The sequence below is a fragment of the Bubalus bubalis genome, chromosome 3, assembly GCF_019923935.1.
Source record: "Bubalus bubalis isolate 160015118507 breed Murrah chromosome 3, NDDB_SH_1, whole genome shotgun sequence".
NCBI classification, from domain to species: domain Eukaryota; kingdom Metazoa; phylum Chordata; class Mammalia; order Artiodactyla; family Bovidae; genus Bubalus; species Bubalus bubalis.
In genome coordinates, this window is record NC_059159.1 from 14,620,912 (window position 1) to 14,635,996 (window position 15,085).

The window sequence follows — 15,085 nt, forward strand, 5'->3', positions numbered from 1 at the left end:
TTTGTAAGGACTGTGTTCCTGTTAGCACGCATAGAAGCCGTGGTTAACCATGTGCGTTAAGCTCTTGTGGCCTCCTTGGTTGTTTTCTGCTGAAAGAGGTTTGTTATACCATAGGAAAGTCCCTCCACCCTGGAGCATATGTCCTTAATGAGTTCATTGTTATCCCAGACAGGCTTTGAGGAACCCCCAACAGTAGAATATTTTACAGCCCATTCTGTGCATTATTGCAGTGTTTTGTTTTTAAGCACTTTTCAGCACTTTCCTGAGTTGTCTTTAGACACAGCCTGGGGTGGATACTCCCTGGACAGATAGGGTGATGCTCTTGAGCTTGGTCTAGAGCCAGCGCTCAGTGAACATGGACCAGATGGAACTCTTTCTTGAAGCTTGGAGCACCTGTGGAAAGCTGCTGTTGACTCGGGATCAATTGGTCTCTGCAAAAAGCTGAGCAAGGCAGTATGGTACAGTGATGAAGAACATGGCCTTGGAGCCCTAGCTCTGCTAATAAGTAGCTTTGTTATCTTGGAAACCACTTCTGGTCTTTTCCTTCACCTGTAAATCGTGGAAATAGTATTAGTACCTACCTCAGTGGGTTGTCAGACGTAAATGAGGTATTGTTGGTACGGTATTTAGAGCCATGTAAAAGTGAACTGTTGTTATTGACTCAGGTCTGTGTCTCTCTTGGATCTCTGTGGCTCATGGCACTCCTTTCCTCCCAGAAATAACTCTCCTGCTTTTTAGTTGCTTGGAGCAAATACTCTTCTATACATAAATGATGCTCTTTATTATGGAAATGTCAATGACTGTCACAAAGTTTTTGGAGGGGGAAAAACCCTGAATTTTCTTGAGAGAATAACAACCATGATACATCTTTAAATAGAATATCCGCCAAACAGGTTATTTTGAGGAAAAGTGGTGATATTACCTTAGTATACTTTACTCCGTTGTATCCAGGGGCAGAGTGCAGTGTGGTTAATTAATTAATGTGCCCAAAGTTTCCAGTTTATGAAGGGCTAGCCTATTTATTCTTTCTCCCAACAATCTGAGGGGAAGGGTTTCTCCATCATGACCCTCATATAATGGATCAGAAAACCCCGATCCAGCGAGGCTTCTCCTGAGTGGAGGTTCTTTCCTGGGAGCCTCAGCTGGCCCAGGCAGTGCGCTTTTAGGTGTTGAGTTATCTGAGTGGGGTGTGACGGGATCCTGATTGCTCGAGGATGGCCAGAAAGTTCTGCTCCTGTTTTGGCATTTCACTTTGGCCGAGAGGACTATCTGAGGACCCACATAAGCTAGAAGAAAAAACCCAACAACGAACTCAGCACTCATCATCTGGGAAAGGGCTGGACACTGCTGTTAGGCAGTTATTGGACCTGTGAAGAGGAAAATACCAAGATCACAACTTTACAGCGTTCAATTCTTTGAAACGTCAAATGGAGCCCCAGTACGGCCGTCAGATTTAAAGTGCTCCAGGATTAGATTAGACTGTGATTCCATGCTGTGTACTCATGTTTCTCGTTATGAAATGCTTCTTGCGCTTATTTTTCTTGATTGGCTGAGAAACAGCCTTGTTTCTCCTGTTACTTGGTGCATCCAAGTTTCTTTTTCATTCTCCTTGTCTTTTGTCTTCTGTCCTGTTTCAGGCCTTTAGACAGCAGTGAAACATATTCAGGAATGCGCAGCTCTGGAGGCCCCGACTGTGGGGTCTGGGGTAGGGGTGGGGATGGGTGTTGGGGAGGGTGGGACCGGCCCCAGGAGATGTGGCCACAACTCACGGGGCAAGCAGTGAAGGCAGATGAGCTAAAGATCAGGAGCAGAACTCGGTCTGATCGTGTCCCGTGCCTGCGGAAGCAGTGGGGCCACCTGTGAGTCCTCATTGAAACTATCTGAAGTAATCTTGGTGGAGCTTGGCCTTTTTTTTCTTTCATGTTGATACACAGCAGTAATCTCTTACAAAGCATCCTGCCCCTAGGGTGACGCGTTCTGTGTAGACTGGGTTAACAAGTTCCTGGTGCCCAGGAATAGCTTATACTGTGTCTCTCTCCAACTTAGTTTCTGGTGAATCCATCACCTTTTTCTGTGCATGTGTATGTACGTGTGTGTGTATTTAAGTATATGTGATGTGTTCCTGATTATGTAAAACTCCTTATTGCCAAATTCAGACTTAAATTGAAGAAAGTAGGGAAAACCACTAGACCATTCAGGTATGACCTAAATCAAATCCCTTATGATTATACAGTGGAAGTGAGAAATAGATTTAAGGGCCTAGATCTGATAGATAGAGTGCCTGATGAACTATGGAATGAGGTTCGTGACATTGTACAGGAGACAGGGATCAAGACCATTCCCATAGAAAAGAAATGCAAAAAAGCAAAATGGCTGTTTGGGGAGACCTTACAAATAGCTGTGAAAAGAAGAGAAGCGAAAAGCAAAGGAGAAAAGGAAAGATATGAACATCTGAATGCAGAGTTCCAAAGAATAGCCAGAAGAGATAAGAAAGCCTTTTTCAGCGATCAGTGCAAAGAAATAGAGGAAAACAACAGAACGGGAAAGACTAGGGATCTCTTCAAGAAAATCAGAGATACCAAAGGAACATTTCATGCAAAGATGAGCTCGATAAAGGACAGAAATGGTATGGACCTATCAGAAGCAGAAGATATTAAGAAGAGATGGCAAGAATACACAGAAGAATGTACAAAAAAGATCTTCATGACCCAGATAATCACGATGGTGCGATCACTGACCTAGAGCCAGACATCCTGGAATGTGAAGTCAAATGGGCCTTAGAAAGCATCACTATGAACAAAGCTAGTGGAGGTGATGGAATTCCAGTTGAGCTATTCCAAATCCTGAAAGATGATGCTGTGAAAGTGCTGCACTCAATATGCCAGCAAATTTGGAAAACACAGCAGTGGCCACAGGACTGGAAAAGGTCAGTTTTCATTCCAATCCCAAAGAAAGGCAATGCCAAAGAATGCTCAAACTACTGCACAATTGCACTCATCTCACACGCTAGTAAAGTAATGCTCAAAATTCTCCAAGCCAGGCTTCAGCAATATGTGAACCGTGAACTTCCTGATATTCAAGCTGGTTTTAGAAAAGGCAGAGGAACCAGAGATCAAATTGCCACCATCCGCTGGATCATGGAAAAAGCAAGAGAGTTCCAGAAAAACATCTATTTCTGCTTTATTGACTATGCCAAAGCCTTTGACTGTGTGGATCACAATCAACTGTGGAAAATTCTGAAAGAGATGGGAATACCAGACCACCTGATCTGCCTCTTGAGAAATTTGTATGCAGGTCAGGAAGCAACAGTTAGAACTGGACATGGAACAACAGACTGGTTCCAAATAGGAAAAGGAGTTCGTCAAGGCTGTGTATTGTCACCCTGCTTATTTAACTTATATGCAGAGTACATCATGAGAAACGCTGGGCTGGAAGAAGCACAAGCTGGAATCAAGATTGCCGGAAGAAATATCAGTAACCTCAGATATGCAGATGACACCACCCTTAATGGCAGAAAGTGAAGCGGAACTAAAAAGCCTCTTGATGAAAGTGAAAGTGGAGAGTGAAAAAGTTGGCTTAAAGCTCAACATTCAGAAAACGAAGATCATGACATCCGGTCCCACCACTTCATGGGAAATAGATGGGGAAACAGTGTCAGACTTTATTTTTCTGGGCTCCAAAATCACTGCAGATGGTGACTGCAGCCATGAGATTAAAAGACGCTTACTCCTTGGAAGGAAAGTTATGACCAACCTAGATAGCATATTCAAAAGCAGAGACATTACTTTGCCAACAAAGGTCCGTCTAGTCAAGGCTATGGTTTTTCCAGTGGTCATGTATGGATGTGAGAGTTGGACTGTGAAGAAGGCTGAGTGCCGAAGAATTGATGCTTTTGAACTGTGGTGTTGGAGAAGCCTCTTGAGAGTCCCTTGGACTGCAAGGAGATCCAACCAGTCCATTCTGAAGGAGATCAGCCCTGGGATTTCTTTGGAAGGAATGGTGCTAAAGCTGAAACTCCAGTACTTTGGCCACCTCATGCGAAGAGTTGACTCATTGGAAAAGACTCTGATGCTGGGAGGGATTGGGGGCAGGAGGAGAAGGGGATGACAGAGGATAAGATGGCTGGATGGCATCACTGACTCGATGGACATGAGTCTGAATGAACTCCGGGAGTTGGTGATGGACAGGGAGGCCTGGCGTGCTGCAATTCATGGGGTCGCAAAGAGTCAGACATGACTGAGCGACTGATCTGATCTGATCTAATTCGTTCCTGATATTCTGAGTTGATTTAGACCAGTGAGTCTCAATTCCATGGTAGATACTGAGGTTGGGGCAGGGGCACATGCATACTTAGGGGAATTTTTTCAAATTAAATCTCTTCCATTCCCTCCTCCATTGTGCTAGACCCCAAGATGGGGAGGAATGGCTGAGTCATCTGCGTGCTCATGTTTCCTAGGATTCTCTGGCACAGCTCCCCTCCGCCCCATCCCAAGGTGTGTCTGCCCTTTAAGAGCTGGGATTATGAAGGTGCTCAGGGCTGGCTGGTCGGTTGTCCCACCACAGGCTGCTGCTCGGAGCTGGACTGACTGAGGCTGATGGTTCTAACCTGGATCGGCAAAGGAACCCACAGGAGCCAGGGCACCATGTTCAGCATTTCAAAAGGCTTCACAGAAACTACACCTTTACCCAGGAAAAGGACACACAAACTACCCAAAACATCAAGTTTCCCTGCTTTTGTTGGAATTGCAAGTCTGTATGGGTTCATGCCAATGCCAAGTTCTGATTGGCTGTGAATGACATAATAGGAATTTCTGAGACAGGATTGGTCTGACTCTAGACATTGTTACTAGAGCTGGCATCAGGCATCATTCCCCAAACTGAACATGCTCAATACCTTTAGAATGAGATTGACCTTGAATACGAGTGCCCTTACTATCCAAATTAAGCAACCGATTGTTTCTTGTTTACTTAGCTGTGCTTATCATTATCTCACCTGCAGCAATGATTTGATTTCATAATATTATGAACTCTTTGTAAATGTGGATTGTTGGGTAAAATTTGGATCTGTATTGAAATGGAACAATAGTATATGGAATCAAACAATTACTGTTAAACATCATCTGTTAGAATCTTGTGGCCAGCCTGCGGAAGAGACAGAAAAAAAGGTTAGTAAAACAGCAGGTCTCATTTAGTGCCCTCATTTTAAAAATGATCTTTTTAACCAGCTTTGCACTAAAAGCTAAGACAATTTACAGTGAAGCACTGACTATTAATACTTAGTCTCCGTAGCCTCCTGGGATCCTGTTGGTTGTATGTACTTTTTGCGTAGGTATGTTTGATGTATACACATCATACCAAATTCTGCTTTTTCATTTTGTATTATGATGTATAGACCTTCCCAGTTTTCTGCTTTGCTCCTGTGTTTGTCATTCTTAATGGTCACAGCTGCCTGAAATAAACCTGAGGTCAGACCAGACAGTCTAGCTCAAGTGATTGAGAAGTCTGTCTGTCTGATCTTTGGTACCATGGCTGGTGGGGTCAACTCTGGCCAAGTCTGTGTGGGTGAAAAAGATGTGCTCATGCTTGCTGGTGGAGAAGGCAGTGGCACCCCACTCCAATACTCTTGCCTGGAAAATCCCATGGACAGAGGAGCCTGGTAGGCTGCAGTCCATGGGGTCGCTAAGAGTCGGACACGATTGAGTGACTTCACTTTCACTTTTCACTTTCATGCATTGGAGAAGGAAATGGCAACCCACTCCAGTGTTCTTGCCTGGAGAATCCCAGGGACGGAGGAGCCTGGTGGGCTGCCATCGTCTACGGGGTCGCACAGAGTCAGACACGACTGAAGCGACTTAGCAGCAGCAGCAGCAGCATGCTTGCTGGGATGCTGAGAATAATAATTTACATATGCTGAATGTTCTTTTCTCTTTTTGTTGTTGTTTTTTGTTTGGTTTTTAAATTTTTTAGTGGCACCTCATGTGGGATCTTAGTTCCCTGACCTGAGATCAAATCTACTCTGTGCATTGGAAGCACAGAGTCTTAACCACTGAATCACCAGGGAAGTCCCTTGAATGTTATTTCTTAATTTTCCCAGCAGCTCCTCTGAGGTAGGCACTATTATCACCATTTTATTTACATATGAGAAAAAAGAGGCTTTTTGCAGTGACTTGTTCACAGTCACATGCCAGTATGAAGCAGTGGGCCAGAGATCCGAAGCTGGGTCTTTTCAATGCCAGAGTTCTCAACCAGTTTTTTCTGTGCTCCATGGGGCTCATCCAGTTCTCAGCTCACTTCAGAAAACTAACCACCTTCCACCTTAATCCTCACAACAAATACTTCTGTTAATGTGTACTCGAGTCACAGAGGCTTAATAGTAAAAGAATATGAAGTAAACGCTGCAGGCAAGCAGGAGCCCCGGAGATGCTCGCATGCATGTTGGGCATTTGCTTTCAGGGTGATTTTGGCTGTAAATAGCTTTTCTCCCCCCGACCTTAAAACCTAATCCCCCTGAGAGTGGCCACCAGATTCCTACACATGCCAAAATTAGACATTATCTGTGTGCCCTGCTCCATTCTCCAGACACAATAACAAGTTTCCCACATTCTCCCCGCTGCCATTTCCTGTGGCAATGCTTGGAAGTCTTTGCAGCAGTCTCTCCTGCCTGCAGCGGTCCTGGGAGGAGGCGTTCCTCTGTCACCTGGACTCCTGTGTGTCTGGGGCCCGCAGACCCAGTTCCTCTGTACTTTTCCAGGGGCTTGCTTCTGTTGAATGAAAAAATTTCACACATGAATTAAAGCACTCATGTCCTTGGGCGGGATTGGAAACGGGAGTTCAGACTCTAGAAGACTTCTTGGGGCAGAGGGGTGAAAAGTGTCTGGATTTACCCCCTGGGCCTTTGGCTTCCTAGTCTCTAAAATTGCCTTTTTCTGGAGTGTGGCCCTCATTCTAGGGTCCTGACATTATCTGAGCTTAGAATGTGTTTTTCTTTTGTTCAGTTGCTAAGTCATATCTGACTCTTTGTGACCTCGTGAACTGCAGCACGCCAGGCTCCTCTGTCCTCCACTATCTCCCAGAGTTTGCTCAAACTCATGTCCATTGAATTGGTGATGCTATCTAACCATCTCATTCTCTGCCACTCCCCTTCTCCTTTTGCCTTCAGTCTTTTGAGTGAATTATAGTGGTTCTATACCATTTGGAAAACTTGTACCATAGAAGTAATATTGTAGACTGCATAAGTTTTGTGGGCCTATGAACCTATTTCCCCCCTTTTTTTTCCTTCAGGATAAATGGATCTGAATTTTAGACATTTGATTTACTGATGAATTTTGGAACTCAGTCTCCTTTTTGTTGAGGATTTACTTTCTTTGGTTATTTGGGTGGTGTAAATGTTGTAGGTCACCTGAGGGACTAGAGCTGTCCAGAAGGAAGTAGGGCTTCAGTTCAGGCGTCACTGCCTTCATGAAGTATGCTAGGATTTGACAAGTCAGAGGAGAGAGGGGAAGGCGTGTCCAGAATGGGGTGCTTCAGAAATGGAGGTGGAAGGAAGATGGTTTGCACGGGAACCAGTGCCTCCTACACCCACCCAGAGTATTGGGAACACTTTATAGTAACTGGAAATAAGGTTGAGTAAACGGGGGGCTGGGGCATATTGGGTCCTGAAGGCCCAGGAGATTAGAGACACAGAAACATGATAGGATTTTATGCAAAATGGTGACATGATGAGAGTAGTATTTTAAAGAAGACTAGTCTGGTAGCTGAATGCCATGTAGGCTGGAGGCTGAGGCAAGGGGTGAAGTCAGAAAGAAATGCTGAGGTGTGAGGTAGGAGTCTACAGGACTTGGAAAACTGAAGATAAGAGGTTTGGAGGGTAAAGAAGAGAAGACTCTCTTGATTGGGGCCTCGGTTGGAAGAGCAGTGGTTCCTTGATGGATGGGAGGGACTTAGTGGGCCAGGGTAGGGTGGGCAGGAATGAGGTGGGTCCCTTGGGTTTAGAATTAGACTTCTTTGGTCCCAGATCGAGTCTGTGTGTGGGTGGAGAAGAGAGAAGAATGGGTAGAAGAATCTCTCTCCAGGAAATGGGAATAGTGATTGGTGTGGATAGATGGATATGGGAGACAAGATAGCAACTCATACCGCCTTCCTGGTGAGTTGGGGGCAAGGCCAGGTGCTCAGACGGAGAAAGGAGGAAGACAAAATTGGAGGCCTGGATGGGAGACAAGGCCTGGAACCACACCAGTGGGGGATCTGACTAGGAAATCAGCGTGCTCATTCAGAAATTTCCTGGAAACAGCAAGGACATAGGCCAGGTCTGCATGCCACGGCCGCCTCCTGGCTGGGGTCTGCAGCAACCATGTCTGCGCTGCCCCCAACCCTCCCAGCTCCATACCCTCCCTGGCTGGGGTCGAGATCCCTGGCAGCAGGAGTGTCTCGGGCCCTGGTGTGGATGTCTCACAGGCAGTAGAGAGCAGTGCTGATGACTTAAGGAGGGTGGTGCAGATGGTGGTTTGGTCTTGAAAACGAGGCCAGCCCTTCTCTTACTTTGGTCTCCTCTCCATTAAAAAAAAAAAAAGCTAGGCAGAATAGAAGGCGGATGGTGTTTTGTGAGAGAGGCAGGGAGTTGTGTCCCCAGGGGCCTCTGCAGGGCACTGTAGAAGTGAGGGCAGGGGGAATGTGGAGCTGGTGTGGGATGAATCCACAGGAGGGAGGAGCCGAGAGGTTGTGCCAGAAGGGATGTCTGTGCAAAGTAAGAACAGAGGAAGCGGTGGGGTAGAGAGCCTGATGGGAGTTCTGTCCTTAGCACAGCTGGCGCAGAGGCAGCCCTTTTGTGCAGTGTGGCATTAGGGAAGTGGGGGTGGAGGGGGGCACGGATAAGGGATGCCTGAGGAAGCCAGACTGACACATGTCCTCTGTTGCCACAGCACACCCAGGTGCTGCTAATCTGCATCATATTCTTAGCGGACTCAGCCCCCTCTCCACCTGTAACCAGAGATAAGGGATGTTTCTACAGCTGGGCTAAGCAAGACAAGTCTGGAAAGTCTAGAAGTGTTTGTTAATGTGAGATGAACTGTTGCAATATTATTAGAAAAGTATTTGGACTTAATTGCCTTAGGCACATTAGTCCAAGTGTACTTAGCTTGAGCACTGGCCAAGAATTTCTCTGGTGCAAAATGAAAAAGTAGGGCTCTATGGAGGTTCTTTTCCATGGAAATTGAATTATAGACTCACAGACTGATAAAATCTAGAGCTTTCTGGAAAATTCCTTAAACACAATGGAGGACCCTGTCTCCCCTCACCCTGGTTCACAGTGAAGGAACCCAAGGTCCCAGGAGGTGAAGGGCATGAGCCCCGTCACTGTCACTTGAGGTCTTGGTCCTCCTCAGGGCTCCTAGCCTTGCTGCCTCATGGCTTCCCTTGGTCTGCATTTTCAGTGACGGATTCCTCTACCAACTGCTCAGTTGGGGGAAAAGCTCACACTAGGGGGGTGGACTTCAGGGCTGGCTCGTATCACAGGGCTGCTCTCAGTTAAAGTCCTTCCGGTCACGGCCCTCAGTGGTGGTGGAGTGAGATGGGGGAAATCTCAGGGGGGCCTGTGGGCAAGTACTTCTCTTCAGAGGGAACCACAGTGTGGACACATGGCCGTCTAGGACTTCTGCCAGGAACCCGGTACCTCCAGGCCTTCTTGCAGGTGTTGATTGTGGCCTTGGGTGTCTTGCCTCCTTTGCTTTACCCTCACTCCATCCTTCACTTGGAGCGTACTCTCCACCTGGGTCTCCGCAGTCAGCTTGTCCAGTCTCCCAGGGCCAGCGCACACCCCACGTCTGGGAAGCCCTCCTTCCTGCCGCCTTCTCTCATCTGCTCCCCTCCACTTCCTTTCACTCCCACTGGTCTCCCCTACACACTCACACAGACTTCTTAAACCTGATTTTTAAAACATTGTCTTCTTCAGGCCTCAGATTCTTTACCTGTAAATAAAATTCTGACCTAAGTATACACTTAAGCAGATTTTACTGCCCTGTATCAAGATAAGTCTATTGATGCATGTATGAAAAGTATTGTTTCTCACTGAAAAAGGCTAATTTCTTTAAGTTCTCAGACTTTTTTTCAACTTATGAAGAATTAATCAAAAATACTTTTTGCATGTGAAACTAAACAGTCGATAGATGTGAGTGGATTCAGATATGTAAACTAGGTTTTCTGGTTGGCTAGTATGATTTGGGGAGGAAAAATTCAACTCTCCATATGGGTCAGTTTTTTCCAGAGTCAAAATTTAATTCTTGTATAGGGAACAGAGAATGTTATATGTGTTATATATGTTACTGTCAGTGTTTTCTAAAATGATTTCAGAGAGTAATACTTTTATGCTGATAGAATGAGGAAGGCTTCTTCAGGAAGTAAAAACTAAGAAACTATAAAGAAAAAGATTGAGAGGTTCAGCACTAAAAATATAAAACTTTGTATGTTTTTTAAAAAGAACCATAATGGTTAAAAGTCAGAGATAGGGAAAAATATTTCCCGCACATACAGTAGACAAAGTGTTAATTATCTATGATACATAAAGTGATTAAGAAAAAATCCTTGGGCAAGAAACATGAATGGCCAGTTAAGAGAAGAGAAACAGCTGGGGGGAAAGATGAACTGATTCTCAAAGCATTGAGGTGCCTTTTCCCCATCCATCAGATGGGTAATAATTAAAAATAATGTTCAATCCTGACAAGGGTTCAAGGTAGAAACTTTATGATAGACTTGCTCTGTGCATAAGATTTATATAGGAAGCTTTTCAAAGCAGTATTGTTTTTAGTGTAAAAACTGGAAAAAACTTTAATTTCTATCAATAGAGGAATGATTAAATGAATTATGGTATAGCCATACCATGTAGCAAAAGTGTGTGTGCCTGTAGATTTGTATGTATTGGCATTCGAAAGGGATCCAGGAAATATGTGAAAAACAAAGTGCATAACAATATGTATGGTATGACTTAAGACCAAAAACAAAAATAGCTTTGTGTGGTTGTGTGTATTTATAAATACATATAGAAGGACAGAGGGTGCATGGGTGATTTTTGGGGCAAGCAGGAGAAATTTTCACTTTTCCTCTCCATACATCTGTTTTTTGAAAATTTTTTTACAATGAACTTGAAATTGTGTGGTTTTTTTAAGTTGCAGTGAAAATTCATATATGCTGTTTGGCCCTGTAATTCCACATCTAAAAATATTTACTAAGCGGATAATTGGGCTTCCCAGGTGATACAGTGGTAAAGAACCCACCTGCCAACACAGGAGATGCAGGTTTGATCCCTGGGTAAGGAAGATCCCCTGGAGGAAATGGCAACCTGCTCCAGTATTTTTGCCTAGAAAATTCCATGAGCAGAGGAGCCTGGCAGGCTACAGTCCATAGTGTAACAAAGAGTTGGGCATGTCTGAGCAAACACACACACAAACAAGGAAGTAATTGGAGAAGCTGTCAAAGGTATGTATAGCATCATAATATATTACAGCATTGTGTGTAATAGCAAAAAAAAATGTAGCCCGTGTTGAAATGGTTCCATTGTATTCATTTCATAAAGCTAAAGTCGTGTGTGAAAGAATCTATTGCTTTGAGGAAATACTTACATACAAACAGTGAACATTTTAGAAATGCTTGCTCTGTACCAGGGACCATGTTCAGTACTTTATATAACTTGTTCTATTTAATCTTCTGAATTGTCTTTTGTCATTCCCAGTTTGCAAATGGAGAAATGGAGGCTTGGTTAGAGTAAATAAATTTGCTTGAGGGTCAGATTCCTACCAAGTTAGTAGAACTGAACACAAAGGTCTTGCTGATTCCCAGATTCTAGATTACTTTCCAGATGCTAGATTACTTCTTGAGTATAAAAACAGATTACATACATACATATGATGTGACTCATTTTATAAAAATGAATCTTTCTGTGTCTTAGTTTTCTCATGGGTAAGGTGTGGGGGATGAGTGGCTAGTATTAATACAACTAGATATTCTGAAATTAATGTTTTATTTGAAAGATTTACATACACTTACTACATGTAATCCCCCCCCCCCCCCCAGATTATGAAAGTATTTGGAATTACCTAATTAATAGGATTTGGAAATACCTAAAAAGTAGAAAATAAAAATTACTGATAAGCCTGTTACATGGAGAAAACTAGCATTAATGCCCCTCCAGTCCTTTTTTTGCCTGGTGTGTGTAGGTGTGAACATTATTGAGGTACTTAATAGTTACTGCAGGATTGGTTTCAGAGAAGTTTTTGCTGATTATGTGCCAATATAATAGAGGGTTTGTCTCAACATGCCCTTGACATCATCCCATGTTAAATTTTAATGATGAAATTTGGTGACCAAAATTGTTTCACTGATATGTTTCTTGATTCTTTGTTGTATGTAGTCAGTTGAGCTTTTTTGCTGTTGGCCTTTTGAACTTTCAGGTGAATTGGCTGTTCCTGTGCTTGGGAAGTATCTACTGATGATGTCTTCCTAAAGTTGACCGTTGAAGACCTTAAGCAAGACTAGTAGAAAGTCCTTATAAGCAGAAGTTTCCCTCTGCCTGTTGGAATATGTTTTTCTTACAGGGATGAATTCGTGGTCTGTGGTAAAAACTTGACTTCCTAACCATTTGGAATTTGCCTTTAAGGTTTCACCTGGTGGTTCGATGGTTAAAACTCTGTGCTTCCACTGCAGGGGGTGCAGGTTCGGTCCCTAGTGAGGAACCCAAGATCCTGCATGCCTCACGGGATGATCAAAAAATCACTTTTTAAAAAGTTTGATTTTAAAATATAAGGACTGATTGGTGAAATGTATACAGGACTTCTCTTATGCAACTTCCTGAGAGTCTATAATTATTTCAAAATAAAGTTTTAAAAATTCAAAGAGTATTAAAACTTGGGCTCCCTCCTGTAACTGAGCTTGATAACTCTGACAGGAAGGGCCCATGGCAGAGGGAAGGAGCAATATATGACAACAGACCCAAAGCCAAACAGTAGTTGGGAAACTGCTTTTGTTGTTGTTGTTTTTCATTTGGAAATAATCTGACTTTAAATGGTTGTGAGAGTTTCCTGGCAGTCCAGTGGTTAGAACTCTTGAGCTTTCACTGCCGAGGGCCTGAGTTCAATCCCTGGTCAGGGAACTAAGATCCCACAAGCCACACAGTGTGGCCATAAATAAATCAATTCAGTTCAGTTGCTCAGTCGTGTCTGACTCTTTGCAACCCCATGAACCGCAGCACGCCAGGCCTCCCTGTCCATCACCAACTCCCAGAGTCCACCCAAACCCATGTCCATTGAGTCCGTGATGCCATCGAACCATCTCATCCTCTGTTGTCCCCTTCTTCTCCTGCCCTCAGTCTTTCCCAGCATCAGGGTCTTTTCAGATGAGTCAGCTTTTTGTATCAGGTGGCCAAAGTATTGGAGTTTCAGCTTCAACATCAGTCCTTCCAGTGAACACCCAGCACTGATCTCCTTTAGGATAGACTGGTTGGATCTCCTGGTTGCAAAGATGAAAACTGAACAAGGAACTCCATTTACTCTTTGTCAGATTCACCCCCTTAATAACCTTTGACCCGATGAGCTCTTGAAAAATGTGCTCTTTTGTGACCACAGGCACTACCCTCTGCTCATCCTCCTGGATTTTCAGCACCACAGTCTCCCAGGTTCCAGGCACTCACCTGAACAAAACTATTTACATCCAGGTTGCAGACTTCCCAAGAACCTACAGTGGTTTTGTTTCCTAAGATTTAAATATAAATCCAAGCACTTAGGCTTCAGAGGCGTTGAGCAATTGATTCCCTGCCTCTGAAATCAAATATTAATCTTCCTGCCATGCCTCCAGTACAGCCCTTCAGCTGTAGCCGACCCAGTCATTTAGCAACTGTCTTGTTCTATCTTGATTGACTTGTTTTCATCTCAGTGCCTTTCCATATGCTGCTGTTTCACATCTGGCAGATTATTTTGTTCACATCTCTTCCTCCTAAGTCACATAACATGGTTTTTCTACTGAAAAAAAAAAAAAATTCCTTCTTTATTCTATTAGCGCCATCTGATTTGGGCATATCTATCCTGAGTTTTCATTACTTCAGGGTTGTTTTGAACTTTCATATAGATGTCGTCATATGACATCTATTGTCTCCTTGAGATCTCCCCACCCCCGCCCCCCATGGATGGCATCAGGATTATCTTTTATAAACCTCCATAGGCCTCATGTGGTTGTGCCAAAGGTGTGACCTGGTTTTGAAAGAGTTACTGCATTTGGATTTCATTACCAGAACCATCCAGCAATCTATAAAGCAAAATTCTCATCACATTGATGCTTCTGAACCCCTTTTTCCTTCAGGGATGTGGCCCTCTTCCCAGATGGGCCTTCCTCATAGTAGGTGTAAACATCTGTGCAGTGGCTGCAGAGGGTGAAGCTGTTGTGTGTTAATCGTATCAACCTTGTGTTGTGTTGTTCTACTAGGTTGGAAGAGACTCTGAGTCAGTCTGGGAACCTAATAACTGATGGCATAGGAGTTCCAGGTTTCTCACAGTCAAGGTCTAAGTGCCTTGTGAGGATGCCTTTACTGGTAGTAGAGTACCATCTTTTCTCTTTCTTCTCTCTTTTTAAATGAAGCTAAGGCTAGCACCAGTTCATTATCTACAATGTCAATATTGATTTTTGTTTGTAAGGTGGAGTATTAACAGATTAGAATCTGTTGGCTGCTGGCAGTTCTCAGCTGCTTCATTGAATTTAAATGAATAAGGGATGGCTATTAAGATGTACTTGAGATTTTTAGGCTAAATCAGACCTGCCTATACTAGTTGTTCTTGACCAGATTCACCACTTCCTCTGCAGCATCAAGGTGGAAAAAAATGAGTCCTGAGGCCCTTCTCTACTTTTCATAAAACCAAATCCTATTAAAAGCTTGCACAGATAAGAGATGTTAGGACATCCTCTGCAATACAATGCAGCTTGACTCTTTTCCTCTGCCAAGAGATGCTTTGGAATTAAGACTATTGACTGACACAACCCATGCTAGCAGATGGTGCCCATACATCATATGTCCAAGTGCAAGCTTGTCCAGAGACAGCAAATATCTTAACAG

General features: G+C 43.8%; 1 protein-coding gene across 4 annotated transcripts in view; it reads left to right on the plus strand.

Moving 5' to 3' along the window:
• Positions 1-15,085, plus strand: part of TEX2 (testis expressed 2) — a 110,744-nt gene that overhangs the window by 26,144 nt on the left and 69,515 nt on the right. The window lies entirely within an intron of this gene.